This window comes from Diachasma alloeum, unplaced genomic scaffold (genome assembly GCF_001412515.2).
Source record: "Diachasma alloeum isolate Michigan unplaced genomic scaffold, Dall2.0 Dall_scaffold_00568, whole genome shotgun sequence".
Classification (NCBI taxonomy): Eukaryota; Metazoa; Arthropoda; class Insecta; order Hymenoptera; family Braconidae; genus Diachasma; species Diachasma alloeum.
The window spans coordinates 106,001-125,572 of record NW_021680700.1 but is presented as its reverse complement, the minus strand read 5'-3'; the positions used below and the strand labels follow the sequence as shown (position 1 = coordinate 125,572).

At 39.0% G+C, this 19,572-nt stretch overlaps 1 protein-coding gene and 1 non-coding gene across 2 annotated transcripts in view; one reads left to right on the top strand and one right to left on the bottom strand.

Annotated features, from left to right (window-relative positions):
* Positions 1–19,572, top strand: part of LOC107043408 (F-box/LRR-repeat protein 20) — a 184,051-nt gene that overhangs the window by 118,081 nt on the left and 46,398 nt on the right. The window lies entirely within an intron of this gene.
* On the bottom strand, positions 14,000–14,073 carry Trnap-cgg. The gene has a single exon. It is a non-coding gene; the product is annotated as a tRNA-Pro (tRNA).

Below are 19,572 nucleotides of genomic sequence, written 5' to 3'. Positions count from 1 at the left end.
TTCGAGCCGGATTTGTGGGATAAAAAGTGTGTGATAGTGCTGTGAAAATTATAAAGGACGCCTCGTGTTGAATAAAACTTTCGGGGTTCACACGGGCTCCTCAACGGACAGAGTTTAGGACAGTTTGACTTCGTTTACGTTCCTTAAGGTCACGAGGATAACAAAGTATTAGCAAAAATTCAGTGTCAAAATTCGTGTGTGTTCGGGAGTGTCAAATGTCGCTGAAGCCTCTCAACGTTTGGTCCACTTGTGCCATGCAACAGGTACCACACCGATCGTCTGGCAGCCGGTAACCCCTCAGCAGTCGGTAACTAATCGATTCTCAACAGGCCTCCTCAGGACTCAACAGAGACTCATCATGTCAGACAAGGACAAGGTTACTGAAATTGAGCATACAGATATTTAACAGGAAGGTACTGACGTGACAGTTACCTCTGCAACGCAAAAACAGAGGCTTCCAGTCAATACTGGAGTAATTTCAAAGCAAACAGCCAACAACGATGATCTCTCTCTTCCAAAGGACCTTCAACAAGTCCAGTACATCAACGAGAGACACTCAGAGACAGCAGCGCTGCCATCAACAAGTCTCACTGTCTCTGAAGAAATTTATATGAGATAGCTGAGATTCAAGGTCGACACATTGAGAGATATTCACCAGGAACTACTTCAGTTTATTGAGATCAATTCTGACATCACACTGGAGGAGTTGGAGAGCGAAAAACAGATCGCCATAGCAGAATGGCACGAGCTGCTCTCTCTTCGGGCAAAACTACTCAATCGCATAATCCAGAACGCAAGTACATCAACGAGAGAGTGCATGAAGAAGCTGCGATAACGAAAAGGCATTGGCTCAGACTCATCGGGCAGCTGAAGGGGCAACTCGCAAGAGAAAAGGAGAATCTCAACGAACATTTGGTTACCCACTGGCTGAGGAAATCAGTTGATGAAAAAGTACTCAGACGATGGGAGCTGTACCTGAAAGAGTCGACGGATGTCCCCAGTCTTCAGGAATTCGTCAAGTTCATCGATGCTTGCGATGGAGAAATCAACGATAGATACCGACTCAATGCACTAACGCAGAAAGTCGAGGAAGTCAGTAAGAAATCAACACAATAGAAAAAGGCACCTCAACACCAGCAAGCTAAGACGTTCCCCAAGACATGCTGCACCTATTGTGAGAGTAAGCACTTCATCTCAGTATGTCCGAAATTCAACGCACTAACACCACTCAAGAGGAACCAGATCGTGGTCACCAACAGTCTCTGCTTCAACTGTTTGGGTCCACGCATCAAATTGAATTGTACTTCAGACAAGAGATGTCACAAGTGTCATGGACATCACCATACACTCATACATGCAGGAAGCCGGTACACCATGGCCCTCCTCTAAGCCGACACAGGTCACCGTCACGCCGCCCTGACGATGCGTCGTTTAGGCCACCAGGAGAAGTGCAAGGAGATAGCGATTGAATCAACAGTTAGCTCAATAATCACCACATGATGACCTTGGTGAGTTCCTAATAAACCTCCGTAATACTGTCCACCCTGAGCTGTATCTGCCTCAGTTGGATGAGTTGATGCACTGTGAGACCATCCTCTGAAACTTGAATAATCTCGGAGTACCTCGGATGGAGATACACTCAATCAAGGGGACAAATTAATTTCGGAGGTCAAGCAGAGGTACTCCGAGATTATTCAAGTTTCAGAGGATGGTCTCACAGTGCATCAACTCATCCAACTGAGGCAGATACAGCTCAGGGTGGACAGTATTACGGAGGTTTATTAGGAACTCACCAAGGTCATCATGACCGAACATCTATCAGTGTACAATTCCGAATTAAAACAGAACCACCAATATACTCAACAGTATTCGCGTCCGTGTGGTGCATGGGTGACCTCAGCGCTGTCACAAGGCCACAAGAAAAAGTAGGGATCGTAACCTCTTTGAATCCCAGAATCAAACCGGCCTCTCACTACAGTTCGACCTCCTTCTATTCTTCATGATGGTACTACAGACTGGTATTGTGGAGGGGTGAAATCGAACAAATTTTTTAGGAGATATTCAGCTTTTTGTGAAAATATAATTGCTCAGTATCATCTAATCTACCGGTCAGATTGAATTTTTTTTCAAAATACTCAACCCGATGTCCTCTATCGAGATTAATCTACATATGGATACCCATTCATACAAAGTTTTCGAGATATTCGTGTTTTTCTAATTTTTTCATCTCAGTTGATTTGACGTTCGACAATACATGTAGAAGTTGGAAATAGAATTCCAAATTGTGGGTAATCGTTGGTGCTATTGAGTCACACTAGTGTATAAAATTTTGGGCTGATTGATTCAATACGTTTCAACAGTGGAATTTAACTAAAAATAGTTTTTGTCAAAAAATGAAACATCGTCATTCTATCAATAATTTTCGAATCTGTGTGCCTTAAACAGTTGTTTATCATAAAATTATGTTCTTTTTTTCTTCATATCATGGCAGTGTTTCATACTGTGACAGACACAAATGTGTAAAAGGTCGAACATTTGTAATGGTCAAATTTTGAAGGTTGAATTTCGTAACGGTCAGTTTTTTACAGTTTAGGAGCTTTAAGGGTCAGATGTTCTGAGAGTTAATTTTCTTTTTTATAATTTCCAATTATGCTCTTGCTATCCAGCATGCAGGTGGATAGGGATTGATAACATTGAAAACATTCGGAAAAAGTAAGACTATTGAAAAAATTTATAAACAAAGAAATCAAAATAGCATATCCGTTAGTTCAACAAATGTGATTATAGATATACTATCCTTTTTCAAGGGAATTTATCATAGAGCCATTGCGACAGATTCATTCGGAAGCTTATTACCATTGAAATTGGTGAAGAGAGAAAGAATCCAAAACATTAATAACGAATAAAATAAAAATCTGTCGCTTCTGTCGAATAGGCTCGCAACCCTACTTGTTCTCCATTTCTTATTGAAAAGTATAGCCGGAAAGATGAAAAATGAGTGCAACCGAAGCTCTCTAATTCAATTATTAGCGGAGATATTGAAGATTGAATTTTTTTTCAATTCTAATTACGAGCCACTAAGAATAACAAAATTTGAACCCATACATTTTGTCGGACATTTTTTCAGATTTTGAAAAAATAATGTAGTATTTTATGAATTCAAATATTTTTACGTGGAAATCTTAAGAAGAACGTTTCAAACCGTCATTTGAGATTATTCCCCACCCTTTTTGCTTCCGAATAGAAGTCTTGTTGTTGACCGATTTTTCGATTTTCTAATTTTGATTACCAATGGTCTAGAATGTTATGAAACATGAGGAAATAATGTTTTAGGGTCATGTATATATGTATAGATCCGACAAGGTGGGTTTTTGGTGATTAATTTGGAGAAAATTCAACATAAATACGGTGAATGTTGTAAATAAAAATCGAAAATTTTGCGTCACTGTATCTATTATTGAGATTTAACAACTCGTTTAAATTTCGTTTTTCCTCAAAATCTCAAAAACCTACTCCGCCGATTTCAATTTTTTCTTCAAAATACTCGTCTCGATCGGCTCTATGTAGGTGGCAGAATATATAGAGTCTTTATTACACAGCTTAGAGATATTTCCGTTTTTCCGTTTTTCATGAAAAATCTTGTACGCACGATAACTTGAGAACCAAAGGAGATAACAAGTTGAAATTTGGTATCGTTCTGGCTTATATAATACTAAAGATTGGTATGGGCGCAATCAGCCGAGCGGTTCCTGGGATATGCAACCTTTTGTGTGAATAGATTTCTTCAAATATCTCATGAACTACTTGATTGATTTCAGTTTTTTTTTTCAAAAGACTCTTCTCGGCAGCCATTATCTGGATCAATCAAAATATATATATCCGTTCATACAGTTTCCGAAACTTTCCAGTTTTTTCGTTTTTCAATTTTTTCACTATGAAATGACGTTAAAGGCTATCATATCCTAGGTGGTATGATAGTCGAATTAAAAATCACAAATAATCGATAAAAAACAAACACAAAAAAAAGGGATTAAATAATTCGAACACAGAATTGGATGAGAAAAAGCCGTTACGGCATAAAAAACCCAGATTTATTGATTAGGATATAATGGATCGATTACAACTGCGAATGACACTTGTTTTACATACACATACATACACGCTACCACACTGCAATGTCTGTCCTAAGAACACTACGATGTGAACTGTCAGACGTAGCTATGGACATGTACACACACACACGCGTGTCGATAATGCGAAAGATAGGTTATGGAATCACACGTTGTGTGATTCCGAGACGATATTCGTAATTAAATTACGGAGATATGAGGTGGCCGTTGCACCACCTCCGATACGTTTTTAGATGAAGTGGCCGTTCGCCACTTCAAAAAAGATGTAGAGGAAGCGGCACGTTGCACCACTTCCAATACGATTGGCGTTGCCGTTCACTACACCGTTAATCGGAATTGATTCTTACAGATTTTGCGAGGTAACTATATAATTTTTGAGGAGAATTATTTTTGAGATGTTTTGGACTGATAGATTGACACTTTGAATTGATAATAACACTGATTTCACACGAAAGATCGATTGACAAACTTAAGTGCTCGAATAGCGTCGGTTTTGACCGTTACACGTGGTGTAATAGACTAGGTTGGGTTAGCGTCGGTTGGGCGCTTCTCCGCGAGAACCTAGCGAGTCGAGAGGGGGAAAAATTCGCAGCGGTGGCGTGGCGAACTAGATAAAAACTAGCATTCAGCTCGCGCGTAGATTTGAACGAGTTACGATGTAACACACTAGATTCCATAACGCGCGCGGGAGCGCGCGTTCACGAACAATTCGCGCTTTAGCGCTGGAGGCTAGTTTTTGATTTAGCTAAACAGGATTAGACCTCAGTTAGACCTCGGTTAAAGTTAAGTTAATGGTGGCGCTATTGACTGGCTCGTGCATTTTATGCACAAGGCAAAAATCTTCCAGCTCTTCAAGGCCCTGAAGAGCCCTCTTCGTATCCAAGCTACATAAATAAGAAATTCTATTAAATCATTGATTTTTTTTTCTTTGAGTTCATGTTTTCCAATAATTGAAGAATCATCCATTACTCGAGATGAAAATTAAAGAGTTATTATTTTCTGTTAATATCAACAGCTTAGGAACAGAGTCAGGTAACTACAAAAGATGGTCATGTTTGAAACTTAGCTATATCTCTATCAGTTAAACGATCGGTCCTAATGATAATCCTCGAACACTATCGGGAATCTTCGGTTGAGCGGTCAGACGATCGCGAAAACCCCAAAATTTTGCACATCATCAGCCTGTGTAGAATCAACGTGTTGTGTTGTTCAAAGTATATCACCGACGCGTCACGCGAAAGTACATCACCTTCTCAAATTCAGTGAATTATCAGAGAAAATTGTCAAGGACAATTAACAGTCATTTTACAATTCAGTACATCAACCACTGTAATTATAATTTGAGACGGTCAACAACCATGTTCAGACCAAAGTGTAAATTTTATGGTTAACGAAGTGGTTCGATTCCACTAAAATACACTGACATTTTATAATTCAGTGTGTTTGAAATGTAGCTATTATTATATCATTTTAGCGCTCAAATAGTTCGGCAGTCCTCGAAATTGATCGAGACACTTCGGGTCAACGGTCTACGGTCAGCGAATCACCCAGAAAGGACTTTTCAGTAGCAATCTATCCATCAAACAGTATCATTTTAGTCTCTCAACGAGTATCCCTCTAGCCATCAAAGAGTATCAATCTATTCGTCATAGAGTCACAGTGTAGTGCGTAGCGTCTGAGATGCCGCGTCTCAACATGTAAAAACAGTAATAGTTCAGTTGTTAGTTAGTCTCTCAACTCCACATTAAATGTAATAGATTAGAATATCAAATATAAGGTAGAATCAACGTATAATTAAGAACATCAGCAGCGAATTATCAACGTATTAGAACAGAAGGCGCGCGTCACCGCGTCTCTCAACGTGGAACGTACATCACCACATTTATATCAAACCGTTGAAGTAATTATGACAGACAACTAGCACAGACAGTTTATCAGTGAATCAATAGTGGTTTATCAACTCACGAACTCAACCAGTGAAAGAGAGTGATTTAAGTGTATATAGTTGCTTAATGAAGTCGTTCGATCCACTAATAAATAGTGTATTTTATAATCAGTGAATTTCATCATTTCCAGCCTTCACATTTTCACCCATCTCCCACAATCCACCCTAAATCTAGTTCCTCTTCAAACAGTGGTCCTTCGAGCCGGATTTGTGGGATAAAAAGTGTGTGATAGTGCTGTGAAAATTATAAAGGACGCCTCGTGTTGAATAAAACTTTCGGGGTTCACACGGGCTCCTCAACGGACAGAGTTTAGGACAGTTTGACTTCGTTTACGTTCCTTAAGGTCACGAGGATAACAAAGTATTAGCAAAAATTCAGTGTCAAAATTCGTGTGTGTTCGGGAGTGTCAAATGTCGCTGAAGCCTCTCAACGTTTGGTCCACTTGTGCCATGCAACAGGTACCACACCGATCGTCTGGCAGCCGGTAACCCCTCAGCAGTCGGTAACTAATCGATTCTCAACAGGCCTCCTCAGGACTCAACAGAGACTCATCATGTCAGATAAGGACAAGGTTACTGAAATTGAGCATACAGATATTTAACAGGAAGGTACTGACGTGACAGTTACCTCTGCAACGCAAAAACAGAGGCTTCCAGTCAATACTGGAGTAATTTCAAAGCAAACAGCCAACAACGATGATCTCTCTCTTCCAAAGGACCTTCAACAAGTCCAGTACATCAACGAGAGACACTCAGAGACAGCAGCGCTGCCATCAACAAGTCTCACTGTCTCTGAAGAAATTTATATGAGATAGCTGAGATTCAAGGTCGACACATTGAGAGATATTCACCAGGAACTACTTCAGTTTATTGAGATCAATTCTGACATCACACTGGAGGAGTTGGAGAGCGAAAAACAGATCGCCATAGCAGAATGGCACGAGCTGCTCTCTCTTCGGGCAAAACTACTCAATCGCATAATCCAGAACGCAAGTACATCAACGAGAGAGTGCATGAAGAAGCTGCGATAACGAAAAGGCATTGGCTCAGACTCATCGGGCAGCTGAAGGGGCAACTCGCAAGAGAAAAGGAGAATCTCAACGAACATTTGGTTACCCACTGGCTGAGGAAATCAGTTGATGAAAAAGTACTCAGACGATGGGAGCTGTACCTGAAAGAGTCGACGGATGTCCCCAGTCTTCAGGAATTCGTCAAGTTCATCGATGCTTGCGATGGAGAAATCAACGATAGATACCGACTCAATGCACTAACGCAGAAAGTCGAGGAAGTCAGTAAGAAATCAACACAATAGAAAAAGGCACCTCAACACCAGCAAGCTAAGACGTTCCCCAAGACATGCTGCACCTATTGTGAGAGTAAGCACTTCATCTCAGTATGTCCGAAATTCAACGCACTAACACCACTCAAGAGGAACCAGATCGTGGTCACCAACAGTCTCTGCTTCAACTGTTTGGGTCCACGCATCAAATTGAATTGTACTTCAGACAAGAGATGTCACAAGTGTCATGGACATCACCATACACTCATACATGCAGGAAGCCGGTACACCATGGCCCTCCTCTAAGCCGACACAGGTCACCGTCACGCCGCCCTGACGATGCGTCGTTTAGGCCACCAGGAGAAGTGCAAGGAGATAGCGATTGAATCAACAGTTAGCTCAATAATCACCATCTCATTAATCACGTTCAATAGAAACCAGCACATCAACAGCAGCAGTGAACCTCAACAATCAGAGATTGATGAGGGAGCAGAAAATGTCAACAGTAAATTTCATCTCAATGGGAGAGTTTAATGATCTTTTTCAATCAACTGAAGAGTACATCACCCAGATCAGATTCGAAAATATCAATGGCCTACCACCGAAGAATTAGAAGGCCAGGAGAAACTCATCCTAGGAGAATGCAAGGAGATGCTCAACGTCCACGAGAAATTTATCAAGCATTCATTTTCAACTCAGTTAAGAAGAACTGACCTCACAGAGAACATCACGAGACCAGTAGAATCATCAACGAGCTAAGAAATCCAGAGACTCCAGGATTGAGAGATAAGTATCATGTTTCATTTATCAATAACTTGACAAGTGATATGTCTCTCAACCTGTGTTTCTCCCCTTAGCAATCAACGACAATGAGCTTGACGACAACTGAAGGAATTTACGCCTCCTTCGAGTCGATAAAAGGCTCACAGAGAAAAGTATCAATAGCAATAGAGAACCTCATCGAGCAGATAGACGCTCATCTACTGAAAGAATCTCTAGATGACAAAGCTAAATTAATTGAAATTGAATCTGGAAGACTCCAAGGAACTTCAGAGCCTCAAGCAACTGGCAAGATTTATCTAATCTTATGCAAGAGGCATCAACGCAATAAGAAGTTCGATTCAGAATAAGCAGAACTGAACTAGGAATTAACATTTTCAAGTTCTGCAGAACAATTCATCATTATCTCCACCATCAGTGGGAGATGGACAGCAGATGGAAATTCAACAAATGATAAGCGATTAAATTACTATCAAGATTTGTGATTCAACATCAATCTCATTGACCATTCCCAACACCGAAGACCAGAGTCTTCAGGAGCAACCGATAATCTCAACAATCAGCTGATCAATTAAAGAGGAAAGAATATCAACAACCAAGACCATCACCAGCAGAGCCCAAGGAGAAACCAGAGATTCCAGGACAGAGAGTTGAGTATCATTTTCCATCTATTATTATTACTTCGGCAAGTGATATGTCTCTCACCCTGTATTTCGCCCCCTAGCAATCATCATCAACAAGCTCAACGTTGATCGTGGGAATTTACGCCTCCTTCGAGTCAACAGAAGACTCACCAGAAAGCTCACCAGTAGGAAGAACAGCACCAGTAGGTTATCAAAGTCTCGTCACAAAGAGACACGACCTTCAGAGCATCAGCTAGCTCATCAACTACACCTCCAAAGAAAGTCATCAACGCTGGAGGCAACGGAAATTGGTGGAATCAATTCGGATCATAGTAGAAGAGTGGGTAGACAAGCGCCAAACAGATGAATGGGACGAAGAAGTAAAAATCAACGCTCTACGTCCAAAAGACTCAATCCAAGACTACATTCAGTCTCGTATAACAGAAACGATGAGTTACAGCAAGATTTTTAATGAGCCGATTTAATAATCCTAGTCCAATCAATATTAGCATTTTCACCTTGTCACGTCTAGACACCGCATAGAAAATGAAGTAGTTGGCGCCAACACAGCAATGATTGACGACTAACATGTAAAAACAATTGCAAAGGTTGTTCAGCGAGGGTATTTCTAGTGGCCATAAGGAAACCTTTAAATGAGCAACTGAAAGAGCTTCAGCAAAAGCAGGAGTAGGTAGGTTACGGCGGTTCAAAATCAAATGTGGGCGAGGGGCGGTGAGGGCCAGGCGGGTCGCGCACGCGGTGCACTAGCCCAGCGGGCGGCGGCAGAGAGGGGGGGGGGGGGGGGGTTATAATTTTCAGGGTGCGCCATCAATCGGTTGATGGGAGTCGGTAATGCAGAGTGTGAGGGCGCCACTCTCTAGGAAACTATGCCCGCAAATTTTTGAATGCTGCATTCTGATATCTGAATGCTGCCCTCTGATATCTGAATGCTGCGGTTCGATTTTTGAATGTGACATTCTCAATGCAAAATTCTAATCTTTCAATCTTCATGCTTTATTGCTAAATTTTTTTCATTTTTTTTTCAAAAGTTACGCAAAAATGATCTCAAAAATTGCATATGTTAACATTGATGTACCGTTTCCTCATGAAGAGGGATTTGGTACTATTATTATAGCTTTGTTATGTCTTGGAGATTCGCATTCAGGAGTAATATGATACCCTAACCATTGTCCACACGCACGTGGTGTTCACTCCAGTCGGTGAAGAGATAACGCGATGGCTGGAGTTTTCCAGGCGTCAAATGCATTGAGATGTTCTCAATGCATCTTTCATCAGTTCGATGATAACACGGTTCGACAAAAAAACTTGTGATATTTGCCTGCGGGATGAAATTAATTTCATCTCGTAGATTTTGACACGTCGATTTCGAATCTGGCCTTTATACTATCCCTCACACGTACATTTCCTGAGAAAATAAATATTGAAGAGGCGGAAATGGCCGAAAAGGCATTTTTTCAACATTGAATAATTCGGTGCTGAGTAAAAGTTAGAGGGCAGCAAAAATTGAGATGAAAATGAAAAATCTGATAAAGATGGTGGTGTTTTGGGATTTGTATTTCAATAATTGCAAACGAAATTGAAAAAATTCAATGAAAATACATTTTTAAGCATTTTTAGGGTTATCGAGTGTGTTCTTTTGTTCGAGGCACTCATCGAATATCGAAATAAATCAGGTTAGTGTAGAGCACCTGCGAACACGGAACGGATAATGACACGGAATTTTCTCGGGAATTGCCAATTAAGTTTCAATCCTCCTTGGCAAAAACTAACGAGTGATTCAAATATGAAAAACCATCCGGTTCATTCAATTGCAAAATATAGTGAACGTTAAAGGAAATGAAAATTAGATTCTCTACAACTAGAGAACGGAGTACATGGAGAATCTTCATCCATGAATCGCTAAGGCTCGCCAGAGTTAAGTAGAATAAAATTCCCTTCGCTTCCAAGCGCTTTGCATGCGCTCAGAAAAAACACCGTTGAACGAATTCTGATGGTTCATTCGAAAGACATCGAAGATCGGAACGGGTCTCCTTCCTTCTTTCTAGCCTGCCTTGAGATTGAAATTCATTTTAGAAAATTAGTGGAATTATACAGGAAGACAATCGAACTGAAAACGAATAAATTACGCAAACCATGATTACTTGGTGTCTTTTAGAGATAGGATTTTGGAAGGAACATCTGGACGCCGATCTCCTATGAGTAATATCGCTTTCCTCACTGATTAACTTCTAGCAATAATCAGAAAGCATGTGTTGGTGGGATTTTCCGTGATAACGTGTTTTCATTCTGGAGATATCCTTGTGGAATCGTTCTCCGTGTTCATCGCTAACATCACAAAGATTCTCATGGAAGAAATAGAGATGGGAATCCAAAAAAATCCCTTCAATCCCTTTAGCATTTCCTCGACAGATTCTTCATAATTGCTTGAGCGATGTTTCCCCAGGAAACCGTAACACACCTCTTTCAAAGACTTCCATACTTCCGACTCAGTAGGGCTGAGAGTTTCATCAAAACGTCCATCGTTCATGATCTTTCGAATTTATGGCCCCACGAATACTTCTTCCTTGATTTTCGCATCACTGAGTTTAGGTAATGAATTCTTCAAATACTCCATTGCCTGATCATTTTTCTTCAATGCTTTCACAAAATTTTTCATTAATCCAAGTTCAATGTGGAGTGGAGGTAGACCGATTTTTCCAGGTGGAACGAGGGGTTCATGTACGGAATTTCGTTGGCCTGGAATAAAATTTTCTCGAGTTTCCCAAGTTTTCTGACAATAATGATTACTCCTTGCTCGACTGTCCCACAAACATAAAAAACACGGATACTTCGTGAAACCCAGTTGCAGCCCCATTACAAGTGCTACAACCTTTAGGTCAGCACAGATTAACCAAGTGAAGCGTTCGTATTGGATTTTTTCTAATACCAGTTTGATATTATCGTAGGTCTCTTTCAAAACCGTAGAGTAAGCCACCGGTACTGATGGTTTCTCATTACCGATATGCAAAAGAACAGCTTTGAAACTCGATGTTGATCCATCCATGAAGAGTCTTCACACGGCTGGGTCATGCTTAGTTCCAAGAGCTTCCATAAGTCCATCAATATCACGACAATAGCACAAAACATCCTCTTCGATGAAAAATTTGTTGAATTGGTCGTTTCGTGTGCGATAACTCGTGATGCGCACCTCTGGGGTGATAAAGCGCCATTCTTTGAATCTAGAGGCCACCGGCCTCTATTCGGTTTTTGATTTCGGTAGGTCCAGGTCTCTGATGAAATCATCTAGTTGTTGTTGGTTGATAGGAGCGGGGGAAGAATCTCGTTCGTGTTCGGTCGCCTTACCGTGGGTAATTCAAATTGAGAATCTTCTCTTGTGTCCTCTAACCCGAATTCACCTGGTGAAACTAGATTCTGTGCATCAGTGAGAGAATTGACGGCAAGAAGAGGAGTGTGAAGTGGGAAGAAATTCGGATGATCAACAGATTTAATCTTTGGGTATACAATTCCATCTTTTGTATTAGACGAATGTCCTTGGACTTGCACCAAACAGAAGTAACAGTCATCCGTTTGATTGGCTTGTTCCCTCCAAACCATTGGAGCAATGAAGGGCATTTTCTTCTGATCTTTCTCTGCTCCAGATAAATTCCGTCTGCAATAGGAGCAACACTTTTTCGGCACCCATGGTTTATCCAAATTCGCCATGAGTCGATTGAAACAATATTTGTAACCGGTTTTTACCGAGTCTGTGATGTTACATTGCTGTTTCTTTGGAGTGTATTTCCCACAAACATAGCAGAAGAAATCAGGTAGAGTTTTGCAATGTTTCGACATTATTAATATTCATACAAGACGTGATTGATTCTACAAATGCTGGTTTTGTTCTGTTCATATGTCAAATATGCAACTCTCTTTTGTCAATTTCAATTCATCAGTACATGCAGCGATTGATAAAAAATGTTTAGCGATGTTCAGATTCATCCGTTACTTTATTCCGACAATTTTTAAGATTCAGTCGACTAATAAAGTATCATTTCGTCACACTGTGTGTAAAGTGATATTTTACGTACGCTCCGTGTGCTTAAAATCACATTTTCTACTCATTGTGACGAAAAATCACGTTCGATACTCGCGGAAAAGATGTTTTTAGACTCGTGGGATAATCGCACTCGCCTTCGGCTCGTGCTATAAACCTCCCACGAGCCCAAAACAACCTTCCCGCAATCATATCGAAATGTATTCTATCTACATTGAACGATACTATGAATGTTTCAGCATCAAGCGGTGAATTTATTTTTCACTTCGATTTGTATTTCTCATCTCAAAAACACTCTCAAAATGACTATTCAACAGAAGAATAAGCTGTTTTCCGGTAAGATATACGAGAGAAGACGTAAAAAATCAAGGATAGTGAACCCGAAGGACGAATACGGGTGTTGAGAACAACATTCCCCGGGGAATCGATTCGTTTGAATGGTAAAGTGCCGAGTGAATGATATGAATTCGTTCTTCATTCAAATTTATGTTCCGCCAATGGTCACCTCGCTTTCCCCAGAAATGCAATCGACACTCATATGTTACTGCGTCTCATACGATTTTCATTTATTTTTGTGTGTGAAAGGGTCGAGCTTCTTGAAACTACGTGAATGAATTTTGAAGAGAATAAAAAAATAATTAGTCTTGTGAGAGGACATCCTGATCTATGGAGTGATAGCTTCGTTGAATTCTCTGACAGTCATCATTTTCTGTGGGACCGCCTGGGTCGGGAGCTTCGGCGTCAGCTACCCGAGTGGAAATTCTGTTCAGGTCTCGATCAGAAACTGATCAAGTCCGATCCGAAATTCTGATCACGCATGTTACGCCTCTGCCTTAGGTTTTTCCACTAGGGTTTCTCCGCCTTCCATCATTAGGCATTAATTAAATTTAATTTTTTGAGACAAAAAATTAGTAACTTCTTAGCCGGGAATCAAACTCGGGACCTCCCAATGTCGCGTCGGGTGCTCTTACCATCTGAGCTACCAGGACACTTACGAATTTCACTCTCAAATTGACTCATGCCCGAGTGGAAATTCGGTTCAGGTCTCGATCAGAAACTGATCAAGTCCGATCCGAAATTCTGATCAGGCATGTTACGCCTCTGCCTTAGGTTTTTCCACTAGGGTTTCTCCGCCTTCCATCATTAAGCATTAATTAAATTTAATTTTTTGAGAGAAAAAATTAGTAACTTCCTAGCCGGGAATCGAACCCGGGACCTCCCAATGCCGTGTCGGGTGCTCTTACCATCTGAGCTACCAGGACACTTACGAATTTCACTCTCAAATTGACTCATACCCGAGTGGAAATTCTGTTCAGGTCTCGATCAGAAACTCTGATCCGAATGGCAATCCGCATGTTACGCCTGATCGGAATTTATCGAAAAATTAGGACCTTTACGCCTCTGCCTAAGGTTTTATCACTAGGGTATCAGGTGCTTATTTTGAAGTTTGGCTATTACTTTTCTATTTTCAATCAAGAGATTTTTTGGATGAGAATTTGAGTGAGATTCTTCTTTTGGTCCAATAGGATATGAAATATGGGCAAGATTCAAGGGCTTAGTGAATCGTTATAAATTTCTTCTTGACCTGAAGCGAGCAACTGAAGTCTCACCAAACCGATGGGTGTTCAAAGTAGACTGGCCCTTGTTTGATGATTTATATTTCATGGAAGCTCTAATCATTTAACATGGAATCGGAAACTAGAGACTCTACCCTGATGACAATGTGCAGGATGCTCTGAACCTCTTGGATGAAGAAATGGTTGAATTGATTGAAAATTGTCGCTTTCTGATTAAAATGAATTCAATTATGATATTCCCTAACGTTATCTATATATATTTCAAATTGAATTAAATAAATTATTGATATGGTTGAAACGCTCTTACATTTTTGAAGAGGAGAATTAAAAACTCATCTCATGTTGTGCATTTTTATTTGTACCATGCACACGTGTTTCGCTAACCTGATTTATTTCGACATTCGATGAGTGCCTTGAACAAAAGAACGCACTCGATAACCCTAAAAATGGTTAAAAATATATTTTCATTGAATTTTTTCAATTTCGTTTGCAATTATTGAAATACAAATCCTGAAACACCACCATCTTTATCAGATTTTTCATTTTCATCTCAATTTTTGCTGCCCTCTAACTTTTACTGAGGACCGAATTATTCAATGTTGAAAAAATGCTTTTTCGGCCATTTCCGCCACTTCAATATTTATTTTCTCAGAAAATGTACGTGTGAGGGATAGTATAAAGGCCAGATTCGAAATCGACTTGTCAAAATCTACGAGATGAAATTAATTTCATCCCGCGGGCAAATATCACGAGTTTTTTTGTCAAACCGTGTAATCTTTGAAGTGTGAACGTGTCACTTTCGAGTGAGTTTTAATTGATTTTGACTCTTGTGCGCATTTTGAACGTAAGTATATAATCATTTTATGTGTATTTTTTCCCTTCATATAATAAAGCTCTTTGCATTAAGTTCAAATGCTTGATAAACGATTCTAACATAATTTGGAATTTAAATTAAATTGTTATAAATCTGTAGTTACATGACGGTATTTGATCCAGTAGTTGTTGCTCATCATTTGGTAAATAAAAAGTGGATTTACATCAATAATCAAATTCTTCAATAATAAGTATTTTTTTTATGTATGAATTTCAAAAATCAATTAAGCAGATTGTGACTGTGAATGATTTTCAAGTTTTCTACCTTATTGCTTAGTCAGTTATATGGGTCACAGGTTTTCTACATTATCGATCAATTAGTACAGCGAATCATCACGTAGTCTGCTTTATCCATTAATCAATGAAGTAGAAAATTAAAACAATGATCCACTGTATTGACTGATTGATAATACTAGAACTTTACGACCTACATAACCGATTAATCAATAAAGTAGGAAACCTATAAATCATTCATAGTCAAATATGGTCAGTTAATTATTAAATTCATATAAATAACAATATTTATCATCGAAGATTTAGATAATTTATAATAACTTACGTGATCCATCAAAGTGATGAAAGTAATTCGAAGTGACCCAATCTAAACTGAATAAATGATTTATCAATTTATAATTATAATTATTATCATAATCATCATCATAATTATTATAATTATTCATGTTTTTTTACAGTTGAGAATGGAGTATGTCGGCTACGTTCGGCTTCGAGGGAAACCCAGCGTCATCATCCCTCAAAAATGATTTGCGGCCGTTCCAGAATCCCATATCAGGGTTATCACCGATCATTGTATTAATCAATACTGGAACGGCCAGGCACCGCCTATCTGGGGTCTCCTCGCTGGAGTGGCTGCAACTATGAGGGTCATTGAGGATGGTCAGGCCTTCCTCTTTCAGGTGGCCATTAATCCGAACGGACTTCTGTAGGTGAGTGAGTATCCCCATGTGTCAGTTGATGATTCTTATGGATTCGGCGAGTGAATTTTTTAATACCTTAGAATTAAAAACTTTTTTTGGTTTTCAGGTGCAGTGCAGATCGTATCAGCTTATCTCACGGATTTCTTCATTTCATATTTTCATTTCCATTAAAGAAAGAGTATTATCTCAATGTAATTGCACTTAAAAATCCTGTTTTCTTTGTGCAGATGTATTTTTTTTACTTTTTCAATAAAAAAAAACATTTTTGAAAAGTAATCATTCCACATTTCTCACTCTTCACTCGTTTATAGGGAAAGATCTTGAATTTAATTGAATAAAAAAATTCTATTAGCATATGTTTTCGATAGAAATTCCTTATCTTTAGTGTTTACAAAAATCTTTTGTTTTGTTTTTTATCAACGGAATAACTTGTAGACAAAAATTGAATTCTATTTAATTTTTATTGAAATTCCTGTCATTTTAAAGGGCATTATGGTGGAGTTAATAAAGTAAAAAGTAAAGAATTAAATTAAAATTGCTGAATATATTATTTAATCCATTTGAAAACTGTACAAAAAAATATCAAGAATACCATGTATATAAGAACAATGTAAATAATTTCTAAAGATGCTACTTATACACGCGGTTGAATGGGGCATCGATAATTTTAGTGGCTTCCCTACGTTATCGATCGTTCATAAACGTAGGGAAACTACTAAAATTACTGATGCCCCATTCAATTGCGTGTATAAATAGCAACTTGAGAAATTATTTCCATCGTTCTTCTATATATGGTATTCTTGATGTTTTTCGTAAGGTTTTTCGAATGGATTGAATAATATGGTCAGCAATCTTCATTCAATTCTCTTTTTTTTTACATTAACGACCTCGTCATAATATCCTCAACTGATTCTATGGACACCTTATTCCTAGAAAAAATAAATAGAGTCTGATTTTTTTCGGTTTGAAGAGATTTCTCAGCTTCAATTTTCCGAGTTTTGCTTTGATTTTATTAGCGGAAAAAGACTCGGAAAATTTTAGATGAGTAATTTCTATAGAACAGGTATTAAATGATTATAGTTGAACACTATTTAGAATTTTATCATTTATTTATGAAAAAATAGTATTACACATATACATTCATTCCCATAGCTCAATCTTAACCGAATACATTTTTTTTTCATAAATATTTTAATAGACGATAGGGTCATTTTTTGGCTTTGAAATTGTGAATAAAGCAAGCGTAAAATGCGAGCGAGAAAATTTTATCAGTTGAATTGTCCATAGATGTTTTCCCAACTTTTTTTGAGACGCACTGGAATCGATAATTATTATTTACTCAATTTTCAGGATGACTCAGTGATGTTGGAGATGATTGAATTATAATTCCATAAAGATGAAAGCTGCAAAATCATTCATAATGGGGATTGCTTTATTCGAGTTGATGAGATTGAAACGAAAAATAATTCCTTCGTGACCCTTTATGCTGAGGTAAACAGTTCGGAGAATTGTTTTGGCCGACAGCGAAGTGAACATTTCCAACAATTGTTTCGAACAGTCACGCAGTATCTCAGAGAGATGTAAACAGTTCTAAGAATTGTTTTTCAACGTTCGCACAGCAAATAATTCCAAGGATTGTTTTGGAAGGCCACACGGTAAACAGTTCCAAGAATTGTTTTGAACGGGCACGCAGTAAACAGTTCTAAGAATTGTTTTGAAATTGTTTTGCACGATTGCGCCGTAAGCAACTCCAAGAATTGTTTTGAACGGTCACGCGGTAAACAGTTCTGAGAATTGTGTTGACCGACAGTGAAGCGAACAGTTCCAAGAATTGTTTTGAAAAACGTCCGCGCAGTAAGCAGTTCTAAGAATTGTTTTGAACGGTCGCGCAGTAAACAGTTCTGAGAATTATTTTGAACGGTCAAGTAGTCAACAAGTCCAAGAATTGTTGTTTTGAACGGGTTTGTCACTGGTTAAAAAATATTTCTTGGAACTGTTTACGTTCTAAAGGTACTACGCTATTGGTGTTGGACGTGAACAGTTCCGAGAAATATTTTTCATTAGATGAAATATAATTCTCGGAGCGTGTTTATTCCTACACCAATTGCGCAGTACCTTTAGAGCGTAAACAGTTCCAAGAAATATTTTTCAACCAACTGAAAACATAATCCTCAACACGTGTACATTGCTGCATAATTGCGTAGTCTTATTGGACGTCAACAGTTCCGAGAAATGTTTTTCACCGAAGGGAATGTGATCCTCGGAGCGTATTCTTTCCTGCAACAATTGTGCAGAACTTCTAGACCATACCTAACTCATAGGAATATTTTCGATATCCAATTGTGGATAATATTCTTCGTTATTGACCTTGAAACATGTTTGTTCCTGCAACATGGTGTAGTCATTTTAAACATAAACAGTACTTAGCTGTTTATTTACAAATTATCTCATCATCTTAGAAATTATCTACAGTTTACCTAGATCCCTTCCCTATAAATAAGCTCAACATGCTCGCCTGCCAGTCAATTTCCAAGTCGCTAGTGGTTATAAACGGTTCGCTGAGCGTGTCAATCAATTTTGAAATTGGATGCACTAAAAACAAAATGGAGTCTAAAACGTGTTTGAGAATTTTGGAAGTACTCGGAAGTGCATATAAAAATGCACCGGTTGCAAGGTGTGAATAGTGGATACGATTGTGTGAAAACCATATTAAGCGTTTTGAGAAGTTCTTGAAAAAGGAGGCTAAAGATCTCTCAGTCGGTGGAAAAATGCGAATCCAAACCATGATTGTTGCACTTCACACCTATTGTGAGAAATTTAAGAAGAACCAACATCATGGTGAAAGACTTGGTGTCGCACCAGGCAAGGAAAATCTCGAGAACAAAGTACTCTGGAAGTATGTGGAATCTGCCTTCAAGAACCGAATTAGAACTGGTGCAATTGTTAATCGGGGCCACAAGGATCCTCAGTCTTTCCTGGAGGATGCAAGATCCCTCGCTGTTGCTCGCTTGCAGGACGCCCGACAAGAACAGGGCAATATCAAGGCCACTGGAATCCTCGCCTGCAAGTTCCAAGTGATGAAGAATGGTGAATCACTTCAGGAAACCAAATATTTCAACACCAGAAATGAAATCATTCTGCCCACCACCAACATTGGGGAATGGTTCCATCATAATATGACGGAACGACTGTTTGCAAAAATCGAGGACTTCCCGTAAAGATATTCAGGATGGGAGTTAACAAAGGTTATCAATCTCACGATTAATATGAACAAATATGTGCCACTCTCAGCAGGTTTGAGCACATACATCTTACTACCCAAATACGTGCAACTGAAGAGAGCAGTTGTGAACATCAAGAATAATGATGAGTTCTA